This window comes from Oncorhynchus mykiss, unplaced genomic scaffold (genome assembly GCF_057628025.1).
Source record: "Oncorhynchus mykiss isolate SJ-2025 unplaced genomic scaffold, ASM5762802v1 scaffold110, whole genome shotgun sequence".
Lineage (NCBI taxonomy): Eukaryota > Metazoa > Chordata > Actinopteri > Salmoniformes > Salmonidae > Oncorhynchus > Oncorhynchus mykiss.
The window spans coordinates 27015-48730 of NW_028322109.1; the positions used below are offsets into that span (position 1 = coordinate 27015).

At 43.9% G+C, this 21716-nt stretch overlaps 57 non-coding genes across 57 annotated transcripts; all 57 read right to left on the bottom strand.

Moving 5' to 3' along the window:
• Positions 1-42: 42 nt before the first annotated feature.
• Positions 43-161, bottom strand: LOC149969287 (5S ribosomal RNA). The gene has a single exon (XR_016494493.1). It is a non-coding gene; the product is annotated as a 5S ribosomal RNA (ribosomal RNA).
• A 260-nt stretch (positions 162-421) lies between these two features.
• LOC149969288 (5S ribosomal RNA) lies at positions 422-540 on the bottom strand. The gene has a single exon (XR_016494504.1). It is a non-coding gene; the product is annotated as a 5S ribosomal RNA (ribosomal RNA).
• A 260-nt stretch (positions 541-800) lies between these two features.
• Positions 801-919, bottom strand: LOC149969289 (5S ribosomal RNA). The gene has a single exon (XR_016494515.1). It is a non-coding gene; the product is annotated as a 5S ribosomal RNA (ribosomal RNA).
• A 260-nt stretch (positions 920-1179) lies between these two features.
• On the bottom strand, positions 1180-1298 carry LOC149969290 (5S ribosomal RNA). Its single transcript, XR_016494519.1, has one exon. It is a non-coding gene; the product is annotated as a 5S ribosomal RNA (ribosomal RNA).
• Positions 1299-1558: 260 nt separating this feature from the next.
• Positions 1559-1677, bottom strand: LOC149969291 (5S ribosomal RNA). The gene has a single exon (XR_016494520.1). It is a non-coding gene; the product is annotated as a 5S ribosomal RNA (ribosomal RNA).
• Positions 1678-1937: 260 nt separating this feature from the next.
• Positions 1938-2056, bottom strand: LOC149969292 (5S ribosomal RNA). The gene has a single exon (XR_016494521.1). It is a non-coding gene; the product is annotated as a 5S ribosomal RNA (ribosomal RNA).
• A 255-nt stretch (positions 2057-2311) lies between these two features.
• LOC149969293 (5S ribosomal RNA) lies at positions 2312-2430 on the bottom strand. Its single transcript, XR_016494522.1, has one exon. It is a non-coding gene; the product is annotated as a 5S ribosomal RNA (ribosomal RNA).
• A 609-nt stretch (positions 2431-3039) lies between these two features.
• LOC149969294 (5S ribosomal RNA) lies at positions 3040-3158 on the bottom strand. The gene has a single exon (XR_016494524.1). It is a non-coding gene; the product is annotated as a 5S ribosomal RNA (ribosomal RNA).
• Positions 3159-3418: 260 nt separating this feature from the next.
• LOC149969295 (5S ribosomal RNA) lies at positions 3419-3537 on the bottom strand. Its single transcript, XR_016494525.1, has one exon. It is a non-coding gene; the product is annotated as a 5S ribosomal RNA (ribosomal RNA).
• Positions 3538-3797: 260 nt separating this feature from the next.
• LOC149969296 (5S ribosomal RNA) lies at positions 3798-3916 on the bottom strand. Its single transcript, XR_016494526.1, has one exon. It is a non-coding gene; the product is annotated as a 5S ribosomal RNA (ribosomal RNA).
• Positions 3917-4176: 260 nt separating this feature from the next.
• LOC149969297 (5S ribosomal RNA) lies at positions 4177-4295 on the bottom strand. Its single transcript, XR_016494527.1, has one exon. It is a non-coding gene; the product is annotated as a 5S ribosomal RNA (ribosomal RNA).
• Positions 4296-4555: 260 nt separating this feature from the next.
• On the bottom strand, positions 4556-4674 carry LOC149969298 (5S ribosomal RNA). The gene has a single exon (XR_016494528.1). It is a non-coding gene; the product is annotated as a 5S ribosomal RNA (ribosomal RNA).
• A 260-nt stretch (positions 4675-4934) lies between these two features.
• On the bottom strand, positions 4935-5053 carry LOC149969299 (5S ribosomal RNA). The gene has a single exon (XR_016494119.1). It is a non-coding gene; the product is annotated as a 5S ribosomal RNA (ribosomal RNA).
• Positions 5054-5307: 254 nt separating this feature from the next.
• On the bottom strand, positions 5308-5426 carry LOC149969300 (5S ribosomal RNA). Its single transcript, XR_016494120.1, has one exon. It is a non-coding gene; the product is annotated as a 5S ribosomal RNA (ribosomal RNA).
• A 260-nt stretch (positions 5427-5686) lies between these two features.
• On the bottom strand, positions 5687-5805 carry LOC149969301 (5S ribosomal RNA). Its single transcript, XR_016494121.1, has one exon. It is a non-coding gene; the product is annotated as a 5S ribosomal RNA (ribosomal RNA).
• A 260-nt stretch (positions 5806-6065) lies between these two features.
• LOC149969302 (5S ribosomal RNA) lies at positions 6066-6184 on the bottom strand. The gene has a single exon (XR_016494122.1). It is a non-coding gene; the product is annotated as a 5S ribosomal RNA (ribosomal RNA).
• A 260-nt stretch (positions 6185-6444) lies between these two features.
• Positions 6445-6563, bottom strand: LOC149969303 (5S ribosomal RNA). The gene has a single exon (XR_016494123.1). It is a non-coding gene; the product is annotated as a 5S ribosomal RNA (ribosomal RNA).
• A 260-nt stretch (positions 6564-6823) lies between these two features.
• LOC149969304 (5S ribosomal RNA) lies at positions 6824-6942 on the bottom strand. Its single transcript, XR_016494125.1, has one exon. It is a non-coding gene; the product is annotated as a 5S ribosomal RNA (ribosomal RNA).
• Positions 6943-7202: 260 nt separating this feature from the next.
• Positions 7203-7321, bottom strand: LOC149969305 (5S ribosomal RNA). The gene has a single exon (XR_016494126.1). It is a non-coding gene; the product is annotated as a 5S ribosomal RNA (ribosomal RNA).
• Positions 7322-7581: 260 nt separating this feature from the next.
• LOC149969306 (5S ribosomal RNA) lies at positions 7582-7700 on the bottom strand. Its single transcript, XR_016494127.1, has one exon. It is a non-coding gene; the product is annotated as a 5S ribosomal RNA (ribosomal RNA).
• A 260-nt stretch (positions 7701-7960) lies between these two features.
• Positions 7961-8079, bottom strand: LOC149969307 (5S ribosomal RNA). Its single transcript, XR_016494128.1, has one exon. It is a non-coding gene; the product is annotated as a 5S ribosomal RNA (ribosomal RNA).
• A 260-nt stretch (positions 8080-8339) lies between these two features.
• On the bottom strand, positions 8340-8458 carry LOC149969308 (5S ribosomal RNA). Its single transcript, XR_016494129.1, has one exon. It is a non-coding gene; the product is annotated as a 5S ribosomal RNA (ribosomal RNA).
• A 260-nt stretch (positions 8459-8718) lies between these two features.
• On the bottom strand, positions 8719-8837 carry LOC149969309 (5S ribosomal RNA). Its single transcript, XR_016494130.1, has one exon. It is a non-coding gene; the product is annotated as a 5S ribosomal RNA (ribosomal RNA).
• Positions 8838-9097: 260 nt separating this feature from the next.
• On the bottom strand, positions 9098-9216 carry LOC149969310 (5S ribosomal RNA). Its single transcript, XR_016494131.1, has one exon. It is a non-coding gene; the product is annotated as a 5S ribosomal RNA (ribosomal RNA).
• Positions 9217-9476: 260 nt separating this feature from the next.
• Positions 9477-9595, bottom strand: LOC149969311 (5S ribosomal RNA). Its single transcript, XR_016494132.1, has one exon. It is a non-coding gene; the product is annotated as a 5S ribosomal RNA (ribosomal RNA).
• A 260-nt stretch (positions 9596-9855) lies between these two features.
• Positions 9856-9974, bottom strand: LOC149969312 (5S ribosomal RNA). The gene has a single exon (XR_016494133.1). It is a non-coding gene; the product is annotated as a 5S ribosomal RNA (ribosomal RNA).
• Positions 9975-10234: 260 nt separating this feature from the next.
• On the bottom strand, positions 10235-10353 carry LOC149969313 (5S ribosomal RNA). Its single transcript, XR_016494134.1, has one exon. It is a non-coding gene; the product is annotated as a 5S ribosomal RNA (ribosomal RNA).
• A 260-nt stretch (positions 10354-10613) lies between these two features.
• On the bottom strand, positions 10614-10732 carry LOC149969314 (5S ribosomal RNA). The gene has a single exon (XR_016494136.1). It is a non-coding gene; the product is annotated as a 5S ribosomal RNA (ribosomal RNA).
• Positions 10733-10992: 260 nt separating this feature from the next.
• Positions 10993-11111, bottom strand: LOC149969315 (5S ribosomal RNA). The gene has a single exon (XR_016494137.1). It is a non-coding gene; the product is annotated as a 5S ribosomal RNA (ribosomal RNA).
• A 260-nt stretch (positions 11112-11371) lies between these two features.
• On the bottom strand, positions 11372-11490 carry LOC149969316 (5S ribosomal RNA). Its single transcript, XR_016494138.1, has one exon. It is a non-coding gene; the product is annotated as a 5S ribosomal RNA (ribosomal RNA).
• A 260-nt stretch (positions 11491-11750) lies between these two features.
• LOC149969317 (5S ribosomal RNA) lies at positions 11751-11869 on the bottom strand. The gene has a single exon (XR_016494139.1). It is a non-coding gene; the product is annotated as a 5S ribosomal RNA (ribosomal RNA).
• Positions 11870-12129: 260 nt separating this feature from the next.
• Positions 12130-12248, bottom strand: LOC149969318 (5S ribosomal RNA). The gene has a single exon (XR_016494140.1). It is a non-coding gene; the product is annotated as a 5S ribosomal RNA (ribosomal RNA).
• A 260-nt stretch (positions 12249-12508) lies between these two features.
• On the bottom strand, positions 12509-12627 carry LOC149969319 (5S ribosomal RNA). Its single transcript, XR_016494141.1, has one exon. It is a non-coding gene; the product is annotated as a 5S ribosomal RNA (ribosomal RNA).
• Positions 12628-12888: 261 nt separating this feature from the next.
• Positions 12889-13007, bottom strand: LOC149969320 (5S ribosomal RNA). Its single transcript, XR_016494142.1, has one exon. It is a non-coding gene; the product is annotated as a 5S ribosomal RNA (ribosomal RNA).
• Positions 13008-13267: 260 nt separating this feature from the next.
• LOC149969321 (5S ribosomal RNA) lies at positions 13268-13386 on the bottom strand. The gene has a single exon (XR_016494516.1). It is a non-coding gene; the product is annotated as a 5S ribosomal RNA (ribosomal RNA).
• A 260-nt stretch (positions 13387-13646) lies between these two features.
• LOC149969322 (5S ribosomal RNA) lies at positions 13647-13765 on the bottom strand. The gene has a single exon (XR_016494143.1). It is a non-coding gene; the product is annotated as a 5S ribosomal RNA (ribosomal RNA).
• A 260-nt stretch (positions 13766-14025) lies between these two features.
• On the bottom strand, positions 14026-14144 carry LOC149969323 (5S ribosomal RNA). The gene has a single exon (XR_016494144.1). It is a non-coding gene; the product is annotated as a 5S ribosomal RNA (ribosomal RNA).
• Positions 14145-14404: 260 nt separating this feature from the next.
• Positions 14405-14523, bottom strand: LOC149969324 (5S ribosomal RNA). Its single transcript, XR_016494145.1, has one exon. It is a non-coding gene; the product is annotated as a 5S ribosomal RNA (ribosomal RNA).
• A 260-nt stretch (positions 14524-14783) lies between these two features.
• On the bottom strand, positions 14784-14902 carry LOC149969325 (5S ribosomal RNA). Its single transcript, XR_016494147.1, has one exon. It is a non-coding gene; the product is annotated as a 5S ribosomal RNA (ribosomal RNA).
• A 260-nt stretch (positions 14903-15162) lies between these two features.
• LOC149969326 (5S ribosomal RNA) lies at positions 15163-15281 on the bottom strand. Its single transcript, XR_016494148.1, has one exon. It is a non-coding gene; the product is annotated as a 5S ribosomal RNA (ribosomal RNA).
• Positions 15282-15541: 260 nt separating this feature from the next.
• LOC149969327 (5S ribosomal RNA) lies at positions 15542-15660 on the bottom strand. The gene has a single exon (XR_016494149.1). It is a non-coding gene; the product is annotated as a 5S ribosomal RNA (ribosomal RNA).
• Positions 15661-15920: 260 nt separating this feature from the next.
• Positions 15921-16039, bottom strand: LOC149969328 (5S ribosomal RNA). Its single transcript, XR_016494150.1, has one exon. It is a non-coding gene; the product is annotated as a 5S ribosomal RNA (ribosomal RNA).
• Positions 16040-16299: 260 nt separating this feature from the next.
• On the bottom strand, positions 16300-16418 carry LOC149969329 (5S ribosomal RNA). The gene has a single exon (XR_016494151.1). It is a non-coding gene; the product is annotated as a 5S ribosomal RNA (ribosomal RNA).
• Positions 16419-16678: 260 nt separating this feature from the next.
• Positions 16679-16797, bottom strand: LOC149969330 (5S ribosomal RNA). Its single transcript, XR_016494152.1, has one exon. It is a non-coding gene; the product is annotated as a 5S ribosomal RNA (ribosomal RNA).
• A 260-nt stretch (positions 16798-17057) lies between these two features.
• LOC149969331 (5S ribosomal RNA) lies at positions 17058-17176 on the bottom strand. The gene has a single exon (XR_016494153.1). It is a non-coding gene; the product is annotated as a 5S ribosomal RNA (ribosomal RNA).
• Positions 17177-17436: 260 nt separating this feature from the next.
• On the bottom strand, positions 17437-17555 carry LOC149969332 (5S ribosomal RNA). Its single transcript, XR_016494154.1, has one exon. It is a non-coding gene; the product is annotated as a 5S ribosomal RNA (ribosomal RNA).
• Positions 17556-17815: 260 nt separating this feature from the next.
• Positions 17816-17934, bottom strand: LOC149969333 (5S ribosomal RNA). The gene has a single exon (XR_016494155.1). It is a non-coding gene; the product is annotated as a 5S ribosomal RNA (ribosomal RNA).
• Positions 17935-18180: 246 nt separating this feature from the next.
• On the bottom strand, positions 18181-18299 carry LOC149969334 (5S ribosomal RNA). The gene has a single exon (XR_016494156.1). It is a non-coding gene; the product is annotated as a 5S ribosomal RNA (ribosomal RNA).
• A 247-nt stretch (positions 18300-18546) lies between these two features.
• LOC149969335 (5S ribosomal RNA) lies at positions 18547-18665 on the bottom strand. The gene has a single exon (XR_016494158.1). It is a non-coding gene; the product is annotated as a 5S ribosomal RNA (ribosomal RNA).
• Positions 18666-18911: 246 nt separating this feature from the next.
• On the bottom strand, positions 18912-19030 carry LOC149969336 (5S ribosomal RNA). Its single transcript, XR_016494159.1, has one exon. It is a non-coding gene; the product is annotated as a 5S ribosomal RNA (ribosomal RNA).
• A 246-nt stretch (positions 19031-19276) lies between these two features.
• Positions 19277-19395, bottom strand: LOC149969337 (5S ribosomal RNA). Its single transcript, XR_016494160.1, has one exon. It is a non-coding gene; the product is annotated as a 5S ribosomal RNA (ribosomal RNA).
• A 247-nt stretch (positions 19396-19642) lies between these two features.
• Positions 19643-19761, bottom strand: LOC149969338 (5S ribosomal RNA). The gene has a single exon (XR_016494161.1). It is a non-coding gene; the product is annotated as a 5S ribosomal RNA (ribosomal RNA).
• A 247-nt stretch (positions 19762-20008) lies between these two features.
• Positions 20009-20127, bottom strand: LOC149969339 (5S ribosomal RNA). The gene has a single exon (XR_016494162.1). It is a non-coding gene; the product is annotated as a 5S ribosomal RNA (ribosomal RNA).
• Positions 20128-20374: 247 nt separating this feature from the next.
• Positions 20375-20493, bottom strand: LOC149969340 (5S ribosomal RNA). Its single transcript, XR_016494163.1, has one exon. It is a non-coding gene; the product is annotated as a 5S ribosomal RNA (ribosomal RNA).
• Positions 20494-20740: 247 nt separating this feature from the next.
• On the bottom strand, positions 20741-20859 carry LOC149969341 (5S ribosomal RNA). The gene has a single exon (XR_016494164.1). It is a non-coding gene; the product is annotated as a 5S ribosomal RNA (ribosomal RNA).
• Positions 20860-21106: 247 nt separating this feature from the next.
• On the bottom strand, positions 21107-21225 carry LOC149969342 (5S ribosomal RNA). The gene has a single exon (XR_016494165.1). It is a non-coding gene; the product is annotated as a 5S ribosomal RNA (ribosomal RNA).
• Positions 21226-21472: 247 nt separating this feature from the next.
• On the bottom strand, positions 21473-21591 carry LOC149969343 (5S ribosomal RNA). Its single transcript, XR_016494166.1, has one exon. It is a non-coding gene; the product is annotated as a 5S ribosomal RNA (ribosomal RNA).
• Between the last annotated feature and the right edge of the window lie 125 nt (positions 21592-21716).

Here is a 21716-nt window from a genome sequence, read left to right on the forward strand (position 1 = left end):
AAAACGGACAAAGAGTTGAAATTCCACAAGGCAGTGACAAAAAGCTTACAGCACCTGGTATTCCCAGGCGGTCTCCCATCCAAGTACTAACCAGGCCCGACCCTGCTTAGCTTCCGAGATCAGACGAGATCAGGCGTACTCAGGCCGGTGTGGCCGTAAGCGAGAAACAATCTCTTGCTGCACTATGTAAAGTCAAAGTGAGCCTGATTAACAGCTGTTGCATTTTCACCATTTAGATAAGCATCTTTGTGTCACTCAAAAAGTGGAAGAAATTGCATATACTGTAGCCATAATTTGTAGCACAGATTGTTGGATGAAATACAAACTAACCTTGCTTACTTATTTCAAAGCGAGGGCACATATTTCAACCTTGTGGGAAAAAACGGACAAAGAGTTGAAATTCCACAAGGCAGTGACAAAAAGCTTACAGCACCTGGTATTCCCAGGCGGTCTCCCATCCAAGTACTAACCAGGCCCGACCCTGCTTAGCTTCCGAGATCAGACGAGATCAGGCGTACTCAGGCCGGTGTGGCCGTAAGCGAGAAACAATCTCTTGCTGCACTATGTAAAGTCAAAGTGAGCCTGATTAACAGCTGTTGCATTTTCACCATTTAGATAAGCATCTTTGTGTCACTCAAAAAGTGGAAGAAATTGCATATACTGTAGCCATAATTTGTAGCACAGATTGTTGGATGAAATACAAACTAACCTTGCTTACTTATTTCAAAGCGAGGGCACATATTTCAACCTTGTGGGAAAAAACGGACAAAGAGTTGAAATTCCACAAGGCAGTGACAAAAAGCTTACAGCACCTGGTATTCCCAGGCGGTCTCCCATCCAAGTACTAACCAGGCCCGACCCTGCTTAGCTTCCGAGATCAGACGAGATCAGGCGTACTCAGGCCGGTGTGGCCGTAAGCGAGAAACAATCTCTTGCTGCACTATGTAAAGTCAAAGTGAGCCTGATTAACAGCTGTTGCATTTTCACCATTTAGATAAGCATCTTTGTGTCACTCAAAAAGTGGAAGAAATTGCATATACTGTAGCCATAATTTGTAGCACAGATTGTTGGATGAAATACAAACTAACCTTGCTTACTTATTTCAAAGCGAGGGCACATATTTCAACCTTGTGGGAAAAAACGGACAAAGAGTTGAAATTCCACAAGGCAGTGACAAAAAGCTTACAGCACCTGGTATTCCCAGGCGGTCTCCCATCCAAGTACTAACCAGGCCCGACCCTGCTTAGCTTCCGAGATCAGACGAGATCAGGCGTACTCAGGCCGGTGTGGCCGTAAGCGAGAAACAATCTCTTGCTGCACTATGTAAAGTCAAAGTGAGCCTGATTAACAGCTGTTGCATTTTCACCATTTAGATAAGCATCTTTGTGTCACTCAAAAAGTGGAAGAAATTGCATATACTGTAGCCATAATTTGTAGCACAGATTGTTGGATGAAATACAAACTAACCTTGCTTACTTATTTCAAAGCGAGGGCACATATTTCAACCTTGTGGGAAAAAACGGACAAAGAGTTGAAATTCCACAAGGCAGTGACAAAAAGCTTACAGCACCTGGTATTCCCAGGCGGTCTCCCATCCAAGTACTAACCAGGCCCGACCCTGCTTAGCTTCCGAGATCAGACGAGATCAGGCGTACTCAGGCCGGTGTGGCCGTAAGCGAGAAACAATCTCTTGCTGCACTATGTAAAGTCAAAGTGAGCCTGATTAACAGCTGTTGCATTTTCACCATTTAGATAAGCATCTTTGTGTCACTCAAAAAGTGGAAGAAATTGCATATACTGTAGCCATAATTTGTAGCACAGATTGTTGGATGAAATACAAACTAACCTTGCTTACTTATTTCAAAGCGAGGGCACATATTTCAACCTTGTGGGAAAAAACGGACAAAGAGTTGAAATTCCACAAGGCAGTGACAAAAAGCTTACAGCACCTGGTATTCCCAGGCGGTCTCCCATCCAAGTACTAACCAGGCCCGACCCTGCTTAGCTTCCGAGATCAGACGAGATCAGGCGTACTCAGGCCGGTGTGGCCGTAAGCGAGAAACAATCTCTTGCTGCACTATGTAAAGTCAAAGTGAGCCTGATTAACAGCTGTTGCATTTTCACCATTTAGATAAGCATCTTTGTGTCACTCAAAAAGTGGAAGAAATTGCATATAGCCATAATTTGTAGCACAGATTGTTGGATGAAATACAAACTAACCTTGCTTACTTATTTCAAAGCGAGGGCACATATTTCAACCTTGTGGGAAAAAACGGACAAAGAGTTGAAATTCCACAAGGCAGTGACAAAAAGCTTACAGCACCTGGTATTCCCAGGCGGTCTCCCATCCAAGTACTAACCAGGCCCGACCCTGCTTAGCTTCCGAGATCAGACGAGATCAGGCGTACTCAGGCCGGTGTGGCCGTAAGCGAGAAACAATCTCTTGCTGCACTATGTAAAGTCAAAGTGAGCCTGATTAACAGCTGTTGCATTTTCACCATTTAGATAAGCATCTTTGTGTCACTCAAAAAGTGGAAGAAATTGCATATACTGTAGCCATAATTTGTAGCACAGATTGTTGGATGAAATACAAACTAACCTTGCTTACTTATTTCAAAGCGAGGGCACATATTTCAACCTTGTGGGAAAAAACGGACAAAGAGTTGAAATTCCACATATTCCCAGGCGGTCTCCCATCCAAGTACTAACCAGGCCCGACCCTGCTTAGCTTCCGAGATCAGACGAGATCAGGCGTACTCAGGCCGGTGTGGCCGTAAGCGAGAAACAATCTCTTGCTGCACTATGTAAAGTCAAAGTGAGCCTGATTAACAGCTGTTGCATTTTCACCATTTAGATAAGCATCTTTGTGTCACTCAAAAAGTGGAAGAAATTGCATATACTGTAGCCATAATTTGTAGCACAGATTGTTGGATGAAATACAAACTAACCTTGCTTACTTATTTCAAAGCGAGGGCACATATTTCAACCTTGTGGGAAAAAACGGACAAAGAGTTGAAATTCCACAAGGCAGTGACAAAAAGCTTACAGCACCTGGTATTCCCAGGCGGTCTCCCATCCAAGTACTAACCAGGCCCGACCCTGCTTAGCTTCCGAGATCAGACGAGATCAGGCGTACTCAGGCCGGTGTGGCCGTAAGCGAGAAACAATCTCTTGCTGCACTATGTAAAGTCAAAGTGAGCCTGATTAACAGCTGTTGCATTTTCACCATTTAGATAAGCATCTTTGTGTCACTCAAAAAGTGGAAGAAATTGCATATACTGTAGCCATAATTTGTAGCACAGATTGTTGGATGAAATACAAACTAACCTTGCTTACTTATTTCAAAGCGAGGGCACATATTTCAACCTTGTGGGAAAAAACGGACAAAGAGTTGAAATTCCACAAGGCAGTGACAAAAAGCTTACAGCACCTGGTATTCCCAGGCGGTCTCCCATCCAAGTACTAACCAGGCCCGACCCTGCTTAGCTTCCGAGATCAGACGAGATCAGGCGTACTCAGGCCGGTGTGGCCGTAAGCGAGAAACAATCTCTTGCTGCACTATGTAAAGTCAAAGTGAGCCTGATTAACAGCTGTTGCATTTTCACCATTTAGATAAGCATCTTTGTGTCACTCAAAAAGTGGAAGAAATTGCATATACTGTAGCCATAATTTGTAGCACAGATTGTTGGATGAAATACAAACTAACCTTGCTTACTTATTTCAAAGCGAGGGCACATATTTCAACCTTGTGGGAAAAAACGGACAAAGAGTTGAAATTCCACAAGGCAGTGACAAAAAGCTTACAGCACCTGGTATTCCCAGGCGGTCTCCCATCCAAGTACTAACCAGGCCCGACCCTGCTTAGCTTCCGAGATCAGACGAGATCAGGCGTACTCAGGCCGGTGTGGCCGTAAGCGAGAAACAATCTCTTGCTGCACTATGTAAAGTCAAAGTGAGCCTGATTAACAGCTGTTGCATTTTCACCATTTAGATAAGCATCTTTGTGTCACTCAAAAAGTGGAAGAAATTGCATATACTGTAGCCATAATTTGTAGCACAGATTGTTGGATGAAATACAAACTAACCTTGCTTACTTATTTCAAAGCGAGGGCACATATTTCAACCTTGTGGGAAAAAACGGACAAAGAGTTGAAATTCCACAAGGCAGTGACAAAAAGCTTACAGCACCTGGTATTCCCAGGCGGTCTCCCATCCAAGTACTAACCAGGCCCGACCCTGCTTAGCTTCCGAGATCAGACGAGATCAGGCGTACTCAGGCCGGTGTGGCCGTAAGCGAGAAACAATCTCTTGCTGCACTATGTAAAGTCAAAGTGAGCCTGATTAACAGCTGTTGCATTTTCACCATTTAGATAAGCATCTTTGTGTCACTCAAAAAGTGGAAGAAATTGCATATACTGTAGCCATAATTTGTAGCACAGATTGTTGGATGAAATACAAACTAACCTTGCTTACTTATTTCAAAGCGAGGGCACATATTTCAACCTTGTGGGAAAAAACGGACAAAGAGTTGAAATTCCACAAGGCAGTGACAAAAAGCTTACAGCACCTGGTATTCCCAGGCGGTCTCCCATCCAAGTACTAACCAGGCCCGACCCTGCTTAGCTTCCGAGATCAGACGAGATCAGGCGTACTCAGGCCGGTGTGGCCGTAAGCGAGAAACAATCTCTTGCTGCACTATGTAAAGTCAAAGTGAGCCTGATTAACAGCTGTTGCATTTTCACCATTTAGATAAGCATCTTTGTGTCACTCAAAAAGTGGAAGAAATTGCATATACTGTAGCCATAATTTGTAGCACAGATTGTTGGATGAAATACAAACTAACCTTGCTTACTTATTTCAAAGCGAGGGCACATATTTCAACCTTGTGGGAAAAAACGGACAAAGAGTTGAAATTCCACAAGGCAGTGACAAAAAGCTTACAGCACCTGGTATTCCCAGGCGGTCTCCCATCCAAGTACTAACCAGGCCCGACCCTGCTTAGCTTCCGAGATCAGACGAGATCAGGCGTACTCAGGCCGGTGTGGCCGTAAGCGAGAAACAATCTCTTGCTGCACTATGTAAAGTCAAAGTGAGCCTGATTAACAGCTGTTGCATTTTCACCATTTAGATAAGCATCTTTGTGTCACTCAAAAAGTGGAAGAAATTGCATATACTGTAATTTGTAGCACAGATTGTTGGATGAAATACAAACTAACCTTGCTTACTTATTTCAAAGCGAGGGCACATATTTCAACCTTGTGGGAAAAAACGGACAAAGAGTTGAAATTCCACAAGGCAGTGACAAAAAGCTTACAGCACCTGGTATTCCCAGGCGGTCTCCCATCCAAGTACTAACCAGGCCCGACCCTGCTTAGCTTCCGAGATCAGACGAGATCAGGCGTACTCAGGCCGGTGTGGCCGTAAGCGAGAAACAATCTCTTGCTGCACTATGTAAAGTCAAAGTGAGCCTGATTAACAGCTGTTGCATTTTCACCATTTAGATAAGCATCTTTGTGTCACTCAAAAAGTGGAAGAAATTGCATATACTGTAGCCATAATTTGTAGCACAGATTGTTGGATGAAATACAAACTAACCTTGCTTACTTATTTCAAAGCGAGGGCACATATTTCAACCTTGTGGGAAAAAACGGACAAAGAGTTGAAATTCCACAAGGCAGTGACAAAAAGCTTACAGCACCTGGTATTCCCAGGCGGTCTCCCATCCAAGTACTAACCAGGCCCGACCCTGCTTAGCTTCCGAGATCAGACGAGATCAGGCGTACTCAGGCCGGTGTGGCCGTAAGCGAGAAACAATCTCTTGCTGCACTATGTAAAGTCAAAGTGAGCCTGATTAACAGCTGTTGCATTTTCACCATTTAGATAAGCATCTTTGTGTCACTCAAAAAGTGGAAGAAATTGCATATACTGTAGCCATAATTTGTAGCACAGATTGTTGGATGAAATACAAACTAACCTTGCTTACTTATTTCAAAGCGAGGGCACATATTTCAACCTTGTGGGAAAAAACGGACAAAGAGTTGAAATTCCACAAGGCAGTGACAAAAAGCTTACAGCACCTGGTATTCCCAGGCGGTCTCCCATCCAAGTACTAACCAGGCCCGACCCTGCTTAGCTTCCGAGATCAGACGAGATCAGGCGTACTCAGGCCGGTGTGGCCGTAAGCGAGAAACAATCTCTTGCTGCACTATGTAAAGTCAAAGTGAGCCTGATTAACAGCTGTTGCATTTTCACCATTTAGATAAGCATCTTTGTGTCACTCAAAAAGTGGAAGAAATTGCATATACTGTAGCCATAATTTGTAGCACAGATTGTTGGATGAAATACAAACTAACCTTGCTTACTTATTTCAAAGCGAGGGCACATATTTCAACCTTGTGGGAAAAAACGGACAAAGAGTTGAAATTCCACAAGGCAGTGACAAAAAGCTTACAGCACCTGGTATTCCCAGGCGGTCTCCCATCCAAGTACTAACCAGGCCCGACCCTGCTTAGCTTCCGAGATCAGACGAGATCAGGCGTACTCAGGCCGGTGTGGCCGTAAGCGAGAAACAATCTCTTGCTGCACTATGTAAAGTCAAAGTGAGCCTGATTAACAGCTGTTGCATTTTCACCATTTAGATAAGCATCTTTGTGTCACTCAAAAAGTGGAAGAAATTGCATATACTGTAGCCATAATTTGTAGCACAGATTGTTGGATGAAATACAAACTAACCTTGCTTACTTATTTCAAAGCGAGGGCACATATTTCAACCTTGTGGGAAAAAACGGACAAAGAGTTGAAATTCCACAAGGCAGTGACAAAAAGCTTACAGCACCTGGTATTCCCAGGCGGTCTCCCATCCAAGTACTAACCAGGCCCGACCCTGCTTAGCTTCCGAGATCAGACGAGATCAGGCGTACTCAGGCCGGTGTGGCCGTAAGCGAGAAACAATCTCTTGCTGCACTATGTAAAGTCAAAGTGAGCCTGATTAACAGCTGTTGCATTTTCACCATTTAGATAAGCATCTTTGTGTCACTCAAAAAGTGGAAGAAATTGCATATACTGTAGCCATAATTTGTAGCACAGATTGTTGGATGAAATACAAACTAACCTTGCTTACTTATTTCAAAGCGAGGGCACATATTTCAACCTTGTGGGAAAAAACGGACAAAGAGTTGAAATTCCACAAGGCAGTGACAAAAAGCTTACAGCACCTGGTATTCCCAGGCGGTCTCCCATCCAAGTACTAACCAGGCCCGACCCTGCTTAGCTTCCGAGATCAGACGAGATCAGGCGTACTCAGGCCGGTGTGGCCGTAAGCGAGAAACAATCTCTTGCTGCACTATGTAAAGTCAAAGTGAGCCTGATTAACAGCTGTTGCATTTTCACCATTTAGATAAGCATCTTTGTGTCACTCAAAAAGTGGAAGAAATTGCATATACTGTAGCCATAATTTGTAGCACAGATTGTTGGATGAAATACAAACTAACCTTGCTTACTTATTTCAAAGCGAGGGCACATATTTCAACCTTGTGGGAAAAAACGGACAAAGAGTTGAAATTCCACAAGGCAGTGACAAAAAGCTTACAGCACCTGGTATTCCCAGGCGGTCTCCCATCCAAGTACTAACCAGGCCCGACCCTGCTTAGCTTCCGAGATCAGACGAGATCAGGCGTACTCAGGCCGGTGTGGCCGTAAGCGAGAAACAATCTCTTGCTGCACTATGTAAAGTCAAAGTGAGCCTGATTAACAGCTGTTGCATTTTCACCATTTAGATAAGCATCTTTGTGTCACTCAAAAAGTGGAAGAAATTGCATATACTGTAGCCATAATTTGTAGCACAGATTGTTGGATGAAATACAAACTAACCTTGCTTACTTATTTCAAAGCGAGGGCACATATTTCAACCTTGTGGGAAAAAACGGACAAAGAGTTGAAATTCCACAAGGCAGTGACAAAAAGCTTACAGCACCTGGTATTCCCAGGCGGTCTCCCATCCAAGTACTAACCAGGCCCGACCCTGCTTAGCTTCCGAGATCAGACGAGATCAGGCGTACTCAGGCCGGTGTGGCCGTAAGCGAGAAACAATCTCTTGCTGCACTATGTAAAGTCAAAGTGAGCCTGATTAACAGCTGTTGCATTTTCACCATTTAGATAAGCATCTTTGTGTCACTCAAAAAGTGGAAGAAATTGCATATACTGTAGCCATAATTTGTAGCACAGATTGTTGGATGAAATACAAACTAACCTTGCTTACTTATTTCAAAGCGAGGGCACATATTTCAACCTTGTGGGAAAAAACGGACAAAGAGTTGAAATTCCACAAGGCAGTGACAAAAAGCTTACAGCACCTGGTATTCCCAGGCGGTCTCCCATCCAAGTACTAACCAGGCCCGACCCTGCTTAGCTTCCGAGATCAGACGAGATCAGGCGTACTCAGGCCGGTGTGGCCGTAAGCGAGAAACAATCTCTTGCTGCACTATGTAAAGTCAAAGTGAGCCTGATTAACAGCTGTTGCATTTTCACCATTTAGATAAGCATCTTTGTGTCACTCAAAAAGTGGAAGAAATTGCATATACTGTAGCCATAATTTGTAGCACAGATTGTTGGATGAAATACAAACTAACCTTGCTTACTTATTTCAAAGCGAGGGCACATATTTCAACCTTGTGGGAAAAAACGGACAAAGAGTTGAAATTCCACAAGGCAGTGACAAAAAGCTTACAGCACCTGGTATTCCCAGGCGGTCTCCCATCCAAGTACTAACCAGGCCCGACCCTGCTTAGCTTCCGAGATCAGACGAGATCAGGCGTACTCAGGCCGGTGTGGCCGTAAGCGAGAAACAATCTCTTGCTGCACTATGTAAAGTCAAAGTGAGCCTGATTAACAGCTGTTGCATTTTCACCATTTAGATAAGCATCTTTGTGTCACTCAAAAAGTGGAAGAAATTGCATATACTGTAGCCATAATTTGTAGCACAGATTGTTGGATGAAATACAAACTAACCTTGCTTACTTATTTCAAAGCGAGGGCACATATTTCAACCTTGTGGGAAAAAACGGACAAAGAGTTGAAATTCCACAAGGCAGTGACAAAAAGCTTACAGCACCTGGTATTCCCAGGCGGTCTCCCATCCAAGTACTAACCAGGCCCGACCCTGCTTAGCTTCCGAGATCAGACGAGATCAGGCGTACTCAGGCCGGTGTGGCCGTAAGCGAGAAACAATCTCTTGCTGCACTATGTAAAGTCAAAGTGAGCCTGATTAACAGCTGTTGCATTTTCACCATTTAGATAAGCATCTTTGTGTCACTCAAAAAGTGGAAGAAATTGCATATACTGTAGCCATAATTTGTAGCACAGATTGTTGGATGAAATACAAACTAACCTTGCTTACTTATTTCAAAGCGAGGGCACATATTTCAACCTTGTGGGAAAAAACGGACAAAGAGTTGAAATTCCACAAGGCAGTGACAAAAAGCTTACAGCACCTGGTATTCCCAGGCGGTCTCCCATCCAAGTACTAACCAGGCCCGACCCTGCTTAGCTTCCGAGATCAGACGAGATCAGGCGTACTCAGGCCGGTGTGGCCGTAAGCGAGAAACAATCTCTTGCTGCACTATGTAAAGTCAAAGTGAGCCTGATTAACAGCTGTTGCATTTTCACCATTTAGATAAGCATCTTTGTGTCACTCAAAAAGTGGAAGAAATTGCATATACTGTAGCCATAATTTGTAGCACAGATTGTTGGATGAAATACAAACTAACCTTGCTTACTTATTTCAAAGCGAGGGCACATATTTCAACCTTGTGGGAAAAAACGGACAAAGAGTTGAAATTCCACAAGGCAGTGACAAAAAGCTTACAGCACCTGGTATTCCCAGGCGGTCTCCCATCCAAGTACTAACCAGGCCCGACCCTGCTTAGCTTCCGAGATCAGACGAGATCAGGCGTACTCAGGCCGGTGTGGCCGTAAGCGAGAAACAATCTCTTGCTGCACTATGTAAAGTCAAAGTGAGCCTGATTAACAGCTGTTGCATTTTCACCATTTAGATAAGCATCTTTGTGTCACTCAAAAAGTGGAAGAAATTGCATATACTGTAGCCATAATTTGTAGCACAGATTGTTGGATGAAATACAAACTAACCTTGCTTACTTATTTCAAAGCGAGGGCACATATTTCAACCTTGTGGGAAAAAACGGACAAAGAGTTGAAATTCCACAAGGCAGTGACAAAAAGCTTACAGCACCTGGTATTCCCAGGCGGTCTCCCATCCAAGTACTAACCAGGCCCGACCCTGCTTAGCTTCCGAGATCAGACGAGATCAGGCGTACTCAGGCCGGTGTGGCCGTAAGCGAGAAACAATCTCTTGCTGCACTATGTAAAGTCAAAGTGAGCCTGATTAACAGCTGTTGCATTTTCACCATTTAGATAAGCATCTTTGTGTCACTCAAAAAGTGGAAGAAATTGCATATACTGTAGCCATAATTTGTAGCACAGATTGTTGGATGAAATACAAACTAACCTTGCTTACTTATTTCAAAGCGAGGGCACATATTTCAACCTTGTGGGAAAAAACGGACAAAGAGTTGAAATTCCACAAGGCAGTGACAAAAAGCTTACAGCACCTGGTATTCCCAGGCGGTCTCCCATCCAAGTACTAACCAGGCCCGACCCTGCTTAGCTTCCGAGATCAGACGAGATCAGGCGTACTCAGGCCGGTGTGGCCGTAAGCGAGAAACAATCTCTTGCTGCACTATGTAAAGTCAAAGTGAGCCTGATTAACAGCTGTTGCATTTTCACCATTTAGATAAGCATCTTTGTGTCACTCAAAAAGTGGAAGAAATTGCATATACTGTAGCCATAATTTGTAGCACAGATTGTTGGATGAAATACAAACTAACCTTGCTTACTTATTTCAAAGCGAGGGCACATATTTCAACCTTGTGGGAAAAAACGGACAAAGAGTTGAAATTCCACAAGGCAGTGACAAAAAGCTTACAGCACCTGGTATTCCCAGGCGGTCTCCCATCCAAGTACTAACCAGGCCCGACCCTGCTTAGCTTCCGAGATCAGACGAGATCAGGCGTACTCAGGCCGGTGTGGCCGTAAGCGAGAAACAATCTCTTGCTGCACTATGTAAAGTCAAAGTGAGCCTGATTAACAGCTGTTGCATTTTCACCATTTAGATAAGCATCTTTGTGTCACTCAAAAAGTGGAAGAAATTGCATATACTGTAGCCATAATTTGTAGCACAGATTGTTGGATGAAATACAAACTAACCTTGCTTACTTATTTCAAAGCGAGGGCACATATTTCAACCTTGTGGGAAAAAACGGACAAAGAGTTGAAATTCCACAAGGCAGTGACAAAAAGCTTACAGCACCTGGTATTCCCAGGCGGTCTCCCATCCAAGTACTAACCAGGCCCGACCCTGCTTAGCTTCCGAGATCAGACGAGATCAGGCGTACTCAGGCCGGTGTGGCCGTAAGCGAGAAACAATCTCTTGCTGCACTATGTAAAGTCAAAGTGAGCCTGATTAACAGCTGTTGCATTTTCACCATTTAGATAAGCATCTTTGTGTCACTCAAAAAGTGGAAGAAATTGCATATACTGTAGCCATAATTTGTAGCACAGATTGTTGGATGAAATACAAACTAACCTTGCTTACTTATTTCAAAGCGAGGGCACATATTTCAACCTTGTGGGAAAAAACGGACAAAGAGTTGAAATTCCACAAGGCAGTGACAAAAAGCTTACAGCACCTGGTATTCCCAGGCGGTCTCCCATCCAAGTACTAACCAGGCCCGACCCTGCTTAGCTTCCGAGATCAGACGAGATCAGGCGTACTCAGGCCGGTGTGGCCGTAAGCGAGAAACAATCTCTTGCTGCACTATGTAAAGTCAAAGTGAGCCTGATTAACAGCTGTTGCATTTTCACCATTTAGATAAGCATCTTTGTGTCACTCAAAAAGTGGAAGAAATTGCATATACTGTAGCCATAATTTGTAGCACAGATTGTTGGATGAAATACAAACTAACCTTGCTTACTTATTTCAAAGCGAGGGCACATATTTCAACCTTGTGGGAAAAAACGGACAAAGAGTTGAAATTCCACAAGGCAGTGACAAAAAGCTTACAGCACCTGGTATTCCCAGGCGGTCTCCCATCCAAGTACTAACCAGGCCCGACCCTGCTTAGCTTCCGAGATCAGACGAGATCAGGCGTACTCAGGCCGGTGTGGCCGTAAGCGAGAAACAATCTCTTGCTGCACTATGTAAAGTCAAAGTGAGCCTGATTAACAGCTGTTGCATTTTCACCATTTAGATAAGCATCTTTGTGTCACTCAAAAAGTGGAAGAAATTGCATATACTGTAGCCATAATTTGTAGCACAGATTGTTGGATGAAATACAAACTAACCTTGCTTACTTATTTCAAAGCGAGGGCACATATTTCAACCTTGTGGGAAAAAACGGACAAAGAGTTGAAATTCCACAAGGCAGTGACAAAAAGCTTACAGCACCTGGTATTCCCAGGCGGTCTCCCATCCAAGTACTAACCAGGCCCGACCCTGCTTAGCTTCCGAGATCAGACGAGATCAGGCGTACTCAGGCCGGTGTGGCCGTAAGCCGAGAAACAATCTCTTGCTGCACTATGTAAAGTCAAAGTGAGCCTGATTAACAGCTGTTGCATTTTCACCATTTAGATAAGCATCTTTGTGTCACTCAAAAAGTGGAAGAAATTGCATATACTGTAGCCATAATTTGTAGCACAGATTGTTGGATGAAATACAAACTAACCTTGCTTACTTATTTCAAAGCGAGGGCACATATTTCAACCTTGTGGGAAAAAACGGACAAAGAGTTGAAATTCCACAAGGCAGTGACAAAAAGCTTACAGCACCTGGTATTCCCAGGCGGTCTCCCATCCAAGTACTAACCAGGCCCGACCCTGCTTAGCTTCCGAGATCAGACGAGATCAGGCGTACTCAGGCCGGTGTGGCCGTAAGCGAGAAACAATCTCTTGCTGCACTATGTAAAGTCAAAGTGAGCCTGATTAACAGCTGTTGCATTTTCACCATTTAGATAAGCATCTTTGTGTCACTCAAAAAGTGGAAGAAATTGCATATACTGTAGCCATAATTTGTAGCACAGATTGTTGGATGAAATACAAACTAACCTTGCTTACTTATTTCAAAGCGAGGGCACATATTTCAACCTTGTGGGAAAAAACGGACAAAGAGTTGAAATTCCACAAGGCAGTGACAAAAAGCTTACAGCACCTGGTATTCCCAGGCGGTCTCCCATCCAAGTACTAACCAGGCCCGACCCTGCTTAGCTTCCGAGATCAGACGAGATCAGGCGTACTCAGGCCGGCGTGGCCGTAAGCGAGAAACAATCTCTTGCTGCACTATGTAAAGTCAAAGTGAGCCTGATTAACAGCTGTTGCATTTTCACCATTTAGATAAGCATCTTTGTGTCACTCAAAAAGTGGAAGAAATTGCATATACTGTAGCCATAATTTGTAGCACAGATTGTTGGATGAAATACAAACTAACCTTGCTTACTTATTTCAAAGCGAGGGCACATATTTCAACCTTGTGGGAAAAAACGGACAAAGAGTTGAAATTCCACAAGGCAGTGACAAAAAGCTTACAGCACCTGGTATTCCCAGGCGGTCTCCCATCCAAGTACTAACCAGGCCCGACCCTGCTTAGCTTCCGAGATCAGACGAGATCAGGCGTACTCAGGCCGGTGTGGCCGTAAGCGAGAAACAATCTCTTGCTGCACTATGTAAAGTCAAAGTGAGCCTGATTAACAGCTGTTGCATTTTCACCATTTAGATAAGCATCTTTGTGTCACTCAAAAAGTGGAAGAAATTGCATATACTGTAGCCATAATTTGTAGCACAGATTGTTGGATGAAATACAAACTAACCTTGCTTACTTATTTCAAAGCGAGGGCACATATTTCAACCTTGTGGGAAAAAACGGACAAAGAGTTGAAATTCCACAAGGCAGTGACAAAAAGCTTACAGCACCTGGTATTCCCAGGCGGTCTCCCATCCAAGTACTAACCAGGCCCGACCCTGCTTAGCTTCCGAGATCAGACGAGATCAGGCGTACTCAGGCCGGTGTGGCCGTAAGCGAGAAACAATCTCTTGCTGCACTATGTAAAGTCAAAGTGAGCCTGATTAACAGCTGTTGCATTTTCACCATTTAGATAAGCATCTTTGTGTCACTCAAAAAGTGGAAGAAATTGCATATACTGTAGCCATAATTTGTAGCACAGATTGTTGGATGAAATACAAACTAACCTTGCTTACTTATTTCAAAGCGAGGGCACATATTTCAACCTTGTGGGAAAAAACGGACAAAGAGTTGAAATTCCACAAGGCAGTGACAAAAAGCTTACAGCACCTGGTATTCCCAGGCGGTCTCCCATCCAAGTACTAACCAGGCCCGACCCTGCTTAGCTTCCGAGATCAGACGAGATCAGGCGTACTCAGGCCGGTGTGGCCGTAAGCGAGAAACAATCTCTTGCTGCACTATGTAAAGTCAAAGTGAGCCTGATTAACAGCTGTTGCATTTTCACCATTTAGATAAGCATCTTTGTGTCACTCAAAAAGTGGAAGAAATTGCATATACTGTAGCCATAATTTGTAGCACAGATTGTTGGATGAAATACAAACTAACCTTGCTTACTTATTTCAAAGCGAGGGCACATATTTCAACCTTGTGGGAAAAAACGGACAAAGAGTTGAAATTCCACAAGGCAGTGACAAAAAGCTTACAGCACCTGGTATTCCCAGGCGGTCTCCCATCCAAGTACTAACCAGGCCCGACCCTGCTTAGCTTCCGAGATCAGACGAGATCAGGCGTACTCAGGCCGGTGTGGCCGTAAGCGAGAAACAATCTCTTGCTGCACTATGTAAAGTCAAAGTGAGCCTGATTAACAGCTGTTGCATTTTCACCATTTAGATAAGCATCTTTGTGTCACTCAAAAAGTGGAAGAAATTGCATATACTGTAGCCATAATTTGTAGCACAGATTGTTGGATGAAATACAAACTAACCTTGCTTACTTATTTCAAAGCGAGGGCACATATTTCAACCTTGTGGGAAAAAACGGACAAAGAGTTGAAATTCCACAAGGCAGTGACAAAAAGCTTACAGCACCTGGTATTCCCAGGCGGTCTCCCATCCAAGTACTAACCAGGCCCGACCCTGCTTAGCTTCCGAGATCAGACGAGATCAGGCGTACTCAGGCCGGTGTGGCCGTAAGCGAGAAACAATCTCTTGCTGCACTATGTAAAGTCAAAGTGAGCCTGATTAACAGCTGTTGCATTTTCACCATTTAGATAAGCATCTTTGTGTCACTCAAAAAGTGGAAGAAATTGCATATACTGTAGCCATAATTTGTAGCACAGATTGTTGGATGAAATACAAACTAACCTTGCTTACTTATTTCAAAGCGAGGGCACATATTTCAACCTTGTGGGAAAAAACGGACAAAGAGTTGAAATTCCACAAGGCAGTGACAAAAAGCTTACAGCACCTGGTATTCCCAGGCGGTCTCCCATCCAAGTACTAACCAGGCCCGACCCTGCTTAGCTTCCGAGATCAGACGAGATCAGGCGTACTCAGGCCGGTGTGGCCGTAAGCGAGAAACAATCTCTTGCTGCACTATGTAAAGTCAAAGTGAGCCTGATTAACAGCTGTTGCATTTTCACCATTTAGATAAGCATCTTTGTGTCACTCAAAAAGTGGAAGAAATTGCATATACTGTAGCCATAATTTGTAGCACAGATTGTTGGATGAAATACAAACTAACCTTGCTTACTTATTTCAAAGCGAGGGCACATATTTCAACCTTGTGGGAAAAAACGGACAAAGAGTTGAAATTCCACAAGGCAGTGACAAAAAGCTTACAGCACCTGGTATTCCCAGGCGGTCTCCCATCCAAGTACTAACCAGGCCCGACCCTGCTTAGCTTCCGAGATCAGACGAGATCAGGCGTACTCAGGCCGGTGTGGCCGTAAGCGAGAAACAATCTCTTGCTGCACTATGTAAAGTCAAAGTGAGCCTGATTAACAGCTGTTGCATTTTCACCATTTAGATAAGCATCTTTGTGTCACTCAAAAAGTGGAAGAAATTGCATATACTGTAGCCATAATTTGTAGCACAGATTGTTGGATGAAATACAAACTAACCTTGCTTACTTATTTCAAAGCGAGGGCACATATTTCAACCTTGTGGGAAAAAACGGACAAAGAGTTGAAATTCCACAAGGCAGTGACAAAAAGCTTACAGCACCTGGTATTCCCAGGCGGTCTCCCATCCAAGTACTAACCAGGCCCGACCCTGCTTAGCTTCCGAGATCAGACGAGATCAGGCGTACTCAGGCCGGTGTGGCCGTAAGCGAGAAACAATCTCTTGCTGCACTATGTAAAGTCAAAGTGAGCCTGATTAACAGCTGTTGCATTTTCACCATTTAGATAAGCATCTTTGTGTCACTCAAAAAGTGGAAGAAATTGCATATACTGTAGCCATAATTTGTAGCACAGATTGTTGGATGAAATACAAACTAACCTTGCTTACTTATTTCAAAGCGAGTGCACATATTTCAACCTTGTGGGAAAAAACGGACAAAGAGTTGAAATTCCACAAGGCAGTGACAAAAAGCTTACAGCACCTGGTATTCCCAGGCGGTCTCCCATCCAAGTACTAACCAGGCCCGACCCTGCTTAGCTTCCGAGATCAGACGAGATCAGGCGTACTCAGGCCGGTGTGGCCGTAAGCGAGAAACAATCTCTTGCTGCACTATGTAAAGTCAAAGTGAGCCTGATTAACAGCTGTTGCATTTTCACCATTTAGATAAGCATCTTTGTGTCACTCAAAAAGTGGAAGAAATTGCATATACTGTAGCCATAATTTGTAGCACAGATTGTTGGATGAAATACAAACTAACCTTGCTTACTTATTTCAAAGCGAGGGCACATATTTCAACCTTGTGGGAAAAAACGGACAAAGAGTTGAAATTCCACAAGGCAGTGACAAAAAGCTTACAGCACCTGGTATTCCCAGGCGGTCTCCCATCCAAGTACTAACCAGGCCCGACCCTGCTTAGCTTCCGAGATCAGACGAGATCAGGCGTACTCAGGCCGGTGTGGCCGTAAGCGAGAAACAATCTCTTGCTGCACTATGTAAAGTCAAAGTGAGCCTGATTAACAGCTGTTGCATTTTCACCATTTAGATAAGCATCTTTGTGTCACTCAAAAAGTGGAAGAAATTGCATATACTGTAGCCATAATTTGTAGCACAGATTGTTGGATGAAATACAAACTAACCTTGCTTACTTATTTCAAAGCGAGTGCACATATTTCAACCTTGTGGGAAAAAACGGACAAAGAGTTGAAATTCCACAAGGCAGTGACAAAAAGCTTACAGCACCTGGTATTCCCAGGCGGTCTCCCATCCAAGTACTAACCAGGCCCGACCCTGCTTAGCTTCCGAGATCAGACGAGATCAGGCGTACTCAGGCCGGTGTGGCCGTAAGCGAGAAACAATCTCTTGCTGCACTATGTAAAGTCAAAGTGAGCCTGATTAACAGCTGTTGCATTTTCACCATTTAGATAAGCATCTTTGTGTCACTCAAAAAGTGGAAGAAATTGCATATACTGTAGCCATAATTTGTAGCACAGATTGTTGGATGAAATACAAACTAACCTTGCTTACTTATTTCAAAGCGAGGGCACATATTTCAACCTTGTGGGAAAAAACGGACAAAGAGTTGAAATTCCACAAGGCAGTGACAAAAAGCTTACAGCACCTGGTATTCCCAGGCGGTCTCCCATCCAAGTACTAACCAGGCCCGACCCTGCTTAGCTTCCGAGATCAGACGAGATCAGGCGTACTCAGGCCGGTGTGGCCGTAAGCGAGAAACAATCTCTTGCTGCACTATGTAAAGTCAAAGTGAGCCTGATTAACAGCTGTTGCATTTTCACCATTTAGATAAGCATCTTTGTGTCACTCAAAAGTGGAAGAAATTGCATATACTGTAGCACAGATTGTTGGATGAAATACAAACTAACCTTGCTTACTTATTTCAAAGCGAGGGCACATATTTCAACCTTGTGGGAAAAAACGGACAAAGAGTTGAAATTCCACAAGGCAGTGACAAAAAGCTTACAGCACCTGGTATTCCCAGGCGGTCTCCCATCCAAGTACTAACCAGGCCCGACCCTGCTTAGCTTCCGAGATCAGACGAGATCAGGCGTACTCAGGCCGGTGTGGCCGTAAGCGAGAAACAATCTCTTGCTGCACTATGTAAAGTCAAAGTGAGCCTGATTAACAGCTGTTGCATTTTCACCATTTAGATAAGCATCTTTGTGTCACTCAAAAAGTGGAAGAAATTGCATATACTGTAGCACAGATTGTTGGATGAAATACAAACTAACCTTGCTTACTTATTTCAAAGCGAGGGCACATATTTCAACCTTGTGGGAAAAAACGGACAAAGAGTTGAAATTCCACAAGGCAGTGACAAAAAGCTTACAGCACCTGGTATTCCCAGGCGGTCTCCCATCCAAGTACTAACCAGGCCCGACCCTGCTTAGCTTCCGAGATCAGACGAGATCAGGCGTACTCAGGCCGGTGTGGCCGTAAGCGAGAAACAATCTCTTGCTGCACTATGTAAAGTCAAAGTGAGCCTGATTAACAGCTGTTGCATTTTCACCATTTAGATAAGCATCTTTGTGTCACTCAAAAAGTGGAAGAAATTGCATATACTGTAGCACAGATTGTTGGATGAAATACAAACTAACCTTGCTTACTTATTTCAAAGCGAGGGCACATATTTCAACCTTGTGGGAAAAACGGACAAAGAGTTGAAATTCCACAAGGCAGTGACAAAAAGCTTACAGCACCTGGTATTCCCAGGCGGTCTCCCATCCAAGTACTAACCAGGCCCGACCCTGCTTAGCTTCCGAGATCAGACGAGATCAGGCGTACTCAGGCCGGTGTGGCCGTAAGCGAGAAACAATCTCTTGCTGCACTATGTAAAGTCAAAGTGAGCCTGATTAACAGCTGTTGCATTTTCACCATTTAGATAAGCATCTTTGTGTCACTCAAAAAGTGGAAGAAATTGCTATACTGTAGCACAGATTGTTGGATGAAATACAAACTAACCTTGCTTACTTATTTCAAAGCGAGGGCACATATTTCAACCTTGTGGGAAAAAACGGACAAAGAGTTGAAATTCCACAAGGCAGTGACAAAAAGCTTACAGCACCTGGTATTCCCAGGCGGTCTCCCATCCAAGTACTAACCAGGCCCGACCCTGCTTAGCTTCCGAGATCAGACGAGATCAGGCGTACTCAGGCCGGTGTGGCCGTAAGCGAGAAACAATCTCTTGCTGCACTATGTAAAGTCAAAGTGAGCCTGATTAACAGCTGTTGCATTTTCACCATTTAGATAAGCATCTTTGTGTCACTCAAAAAGTGGAAGAAATTGCATATACTGTAGCACAGATTGTTGGATGAAATACAAACTAACCTTGCTTACTTATTTCAAAGCGAGGGCACATATTTCAACCTTGTGGGAAAAAACGGACAAAGAGTTGAAATTCCACAAGGCAGTGACAAAAAGCTTACAGCACCTGGTATTCCCAGGCGGTCTCCCATCCAAGTACTAACCAGGCCCGACCCTGCTTAGCTTCCGAGATCAGACGAGATCAGGCGTACTCAGGCCGGTGTGGCCGTAAGCGAGAAACAATCTCTTGCTGCACTATGTAAAGTCAAAGTGAGCCTGATTAACAGCTGTTGCATTTTCACCATTTAGATAAGCATCTTTGTGTCACTCAAAAAGTGGAAGAAATTGCATATACTGTAGCACAGATTGTTGGATGAAATACAAACTAACCTTGCTTACTTATTTCAAAGCGAGGGCACATATTTCAACCTTGTGGGAAAAAACGGACAAAGAGTTGAAATTCCACAAGGCAGTGACAAAAAGCTTACAGCACCTGGTATTCCCAGGCGGTCTCCCATCCAAGTACTAACCAGGCCCGACCCTGCTTAGCTTCCGAGATCAGACGAGATCAGGCGTACTCAGGCCGGTGTGGCCGTAAGCGAGAAACAATCTCTTGCTGCACTATGTAAAGTCAAAGTGAGCCTGATTAACAGCTGTTGCATTTTCACCATTTAGATAAGCATCTTTGTGTCACTCAAAAAGTGGAAGAAATTGCATATACTGTAGCACAGATTGTTGGATGAAATACAAACTAACCTTGCTTACTTATTTCAAAGCGAGGGCACATATTTCAACCTTGTGGGAAAAAACGGACAAAGAGTTGAAATTCCACAAGGCAGTGACAAAAAGCTTACAGCACCTGGTATTCCCAGGCGGTCTCCCATCCAAGTACTAACCAGGCCCGACCCTGCTTAGCTTCCGAGATCAGACGAGATCAGGCGTACTCAGGCCGGTGTGGCCGTAAGCGAGAAACAATCTCTTGCTGCACTATGTAAAGTCAAAGTGAGCCTGATTAACAGCTGTTGCATTTTCACCATTTAGATAAGCATCTTTGTGTCACTCAAAAAGTGGAAGAAATTGCATATACTGTAGCACAGATTGTTGGATGAAATACAAACTAACCTTGCTTACTTATTTCAAAGCGAGGGCACATATTTCAACCTTGTGGGAAAAAACGGACAAAGAGTTGAAATTCCACAAGGCAGTGACAAAAAGCTTACAGCACCTGGTATTCCCAGGCGGTCTCCCATCCAAGTACTAACCAGGCCCGACCCTGCTTAGCTTCCGAGATCAGACGAGATCAGGCGTACTCAGGCCGGTGTGGCCGTAAGCGAGAAACAATCTCTTGCTGCACTATGTAAAGTCAAAGTGAGCCTGATTAACAGCTGTTGCATTTTCACCATTTAGATAAGCATCTTTGTGTCACTCAAAAAGTGGAAGAAATTGCATATACTGTAGCACAGATTGTTGGATGAAATACAAACTAACCTTGCTTACTTATTTCAAAGCGAGGGCACATATTTCAACCTTGTGGGAAAAAACGGACAAAGAGTTGAAATTCCACAAGGCAGTGACAAAAAGCTTACAGCACCTGGTATTCCCAGGCGGTCTCCCATCCAAGTACTAACCAGGCCCGACCCTGCTTAGCTTCCGAGATCAGACGAGATCAGGCGTACTCAGGCCGGTGTGGCCGTAAGCGAGAAACAATCTCTTGCTGCACTATGTAAAGTCAAAGTGAGCCTGATTAACAGCTGTTGCATTTTCACCATTTAGATAAGCATCTTTGTGTCACTCAAAAAGTGGAAGAAATTGCATATACTGTAGCACAGATTGTTGGATGAAATACAAACTAACCTTGCTTACTTATTTCAAAGCGAGGGCACATATTTCAACCTTGTGGGAAAAAACGGACAAAGAGTTGAAATTCCACAAGGCAGTGACAAAAAGCTTACAGCACCTGGTATTCCCAGGCGGTCTCCCATCCAAGTACTAACCAGGCCCGACCCTGCTTAGCTTCCGAGATCAGACGAGATCAGGCGTACTCAGGCCGGTGTGGCCGTAAGCGAGAAACAATCTCTTGCTGCACTATGTAAAGTCAAAGTGAGCCTGATTAACAGCTGTTGCATTTTCACCATTTAGATAAGCATCTTTGTGTCACTCAAAAAGTGGAAGAAATTGCATATACTGTA